We start from the raw sequence: 2,500 nt of genomic DNA, 5'->3' as shown, positions 1-2,500 counted from the left end.
CAAGGATTGATTTTACGACTCGTGTTACCGTATATCATGTACTTACAAACCTCAATTTTTGACATTTAGTTTTTATATTTTCTACCAATAAACAAAAACCGTCATGGAGACCTTTCATTTATCCTGCAGTGTGAAACTCGTGATAATACCCGTCCAGTTGTCCAGTACTTCAGTCTATACTATTGTGTATGTGCAGACAGTGCTTGCCTTATTTATTTTGAGTGGGCTGTGTAACGCAAAAAGATCCAGTTATGCAAAACAAGTTCCGGCCTTGCCGCCATTTTTAAATACTAAGAAAAATGTTCATTGTTGCACTTCCTGGTGTTGCCAATGGTCCCCTGTGCAAACAAGACCAGTTGCAGAGCTCAGAAAATTATGGAACCAAAGTTAGGAGAGGGGGAGGCGGAGCGAATCCGCTAAATAAAACTACTGTTAAATCTCGAGTCGAGTAGGGGAGGTGGATATGGAGAGCAGAGTGGGGGGGGGGGGGGCGAACAGACGCCTGCTGCTATGCCGGTGACTTGTTTGGTAAATTGGCGTTGGCAAAACTTTTAATGGATGTTTTGATCTCATGATAAAAAGAATCTCGGAGAATCTCTGAACAGTGTGTTTCGCGGGATACTTCATTCATTATTTCAATAATGTCGGGGGAAGTACTGCGTCTTGTATCCATGCGGTCGGTAGTATATGGTAACTCGCACTCGCTGGGCACAGATACGATCATTTTTTGTTCTACAATTCATCGGCTTTTGGAGGTTTCCACAGCAACAAGCGGCTTAAAATCTACTTTATTGGTGTGAGGGCAATAAATTGGATCAGCTTGTTTGCAGTATTTGTCAAAGAATCCCGCAATTCCACTAGTTTTGAATGTTCGTCTAATTGCCGGTTCCGATTAGTTACAAATTGGATTCCTTGTTTGAATGTAGGATGAAAGACTTAGTAACTGGTCCAGCATTATCAGAATGGAACCTTTTTTTTATCCAAAAGAATAGCAATCATTTAATATTTTTCAGTTTACAAACTTTAAATCTTGTGGTTTCCAAGGTCTTTGTTATTTCTTACCATGGAATATCAGTCAACACGCTTGTTTTGTCAAGTAGCAAGGCCATTGTATTGGAAATATTCTTAATAAAACTTAAAATATTTATACAATTCCCACAATTTTCTCAGCAAGGTCTACATACCAGGGAAATAGTCTTGTTACATGACGATTTTGCAATTATCAAAGTGAATACCCATTCCACGATAAAATGCAAGCACAAACCTATTTCAGTGAGAACAGGCATAATAATTAAGGTAAAATGGTACGTTTATTAACTCTGCTTTTAATAAGTAAAACAATGCTTAGAAACAAGTAATTTACTGATAATTTGAAGATATTTGTCTTTTCTAATGCACAAAATACCGACACTTCTCTTTATACCCTGTTGGTCATAAAATTCAATTAAGTAGATGGGATAATAAAAAAAATACTTTTTTACAATTTTTTATTGATTTCCTTACAACCTTCCTCTTTTCTGATACTAACAGTTTTTTTGGCTTTATATGTATATTTGCCCTTTCTAATGTTTTCCTCTTTTGTCCAACTTTTTTTTTTCTTTTTTTATTTCTTAACATACATTTTTTTTTTCTTTTTTTCCACCAATCTCCACAGGGAATGCAGGACAATCACAGGCAGCAACTTTTTTTTAATTGTGAAATTGAGGAACCTTTTAATTACTGTACCCATGTAAATCCATGATCTTCCAATGGCTACTTAATAAACAGGAACAAAAAGATTTTTTTTCTTTTCTTTTTTGAGGGGGTATTATACTTACAGAGTTGAAGTGGTGAATTTACATGGGCTAAATAATACGTCAACTAACCTAATTAAAAACCTGTGATTATCTTAAGCCGCAGAGCTGAAAAGGAAGGGTTAGATACGCTTACCACTAAATCTAATCCCATTCCATGTGTGACCAGATCAGCTGTTTTTTTTAGAGAAAAAAATTAAAATTAAAGAATAAAAAATAAAATAAAATCTGAACACAGAAAATAACACAATTCTAGGCTGATAAAAATTGTTTTATCATTACAAGGTGAGAAAACACATTACTAATTCCTTAATATAGTACAATTAAAAATTCTCAGCTGATCATGGCACATCCACCTCCAGTTCCCATCCCTGATAAAAATAAATGACAGCAATAGCCATCAATAACACACACCTGTGTGTTGTCAAAAGGAAAAGGAAAAATAACAATAAAAAACATTACCTATAAAAATTACGTGTAAGGAAAACCCAGCCCTTTGTTGAAACCTGGTTAACTTTCATAAATTTGCCTATCAATGAATTACCTGCATAATAAAATTCTAAATACCAGAAAAGAGGGAATGATTTAGGTGCATATCAGTGAGTTCAAACATTAGAAATAATTATGCAAAAATGATATATGGTAAATCAATTACGGAAGTATGGGATCGGCATCCACCTGTTCAGCATCACCTCCAAACGCAGCCA

The 2,500-nt window shown here is 35.1% G+C and overlaps 2 protein-coding genes across 3 annotated transcripts in view; one reads left to right on the top strand and one right to left on the bottom strand.

The window, feature by feature from the left end:
* The window catches only part of LOC122253638 (high mobility group protein DSP1), a 1,086-nt gene extending 982 nt beyond the window's left edge, over positions 1-104 (top strand). The window contains exon 1 of the mRNA XM_043016915.2: positions 1-104. This exon is cut by the window's left edge and continues 982 nt beyond it. The gene's annotated coding sequence lies outside the window, so the exon portion shown is untranslated.
* Positions 105-1,513: 1,409 nt separating this feature from the next.
* LOC122253639 (polyadenylate-binding protein 2-B) overlaps positions 1,514-2,500 on the bottom strand; it is a 22,084-nt gene continuing 21,097 nt past the window's right edge. For both annotated transcript variants that reach the window (XM_043016916.2, XM_043016917.2), the window contains exon 6: positions 1,514-2,500. This exon is cut by the window's right edge and continues 31 nt beyond it. The gene's annotated coding sequence lies outside the window, so the exon portion shown is untranslated.

The sequence above is a fragment of the Penaeus japonicus genome, unplaced genomic scaffold (genome assembly GCF_977035675.1).
Source record: "Penaeus japonicus unplaced genomic scaffold, GWHDUDI00000001_assembly GWHDUDI00000015, whole genome shotgun sequence".
Classification (NCBI taxonomy): Eukaryota; Metazoa; Arthropoda; class Malacostraca; order Decapoda; family Penaeidae; genus Penaeus; species Penaeus japonicus.
This window is presented reverse-complemented; position numbering and strand designations above follow the sequence as displayed.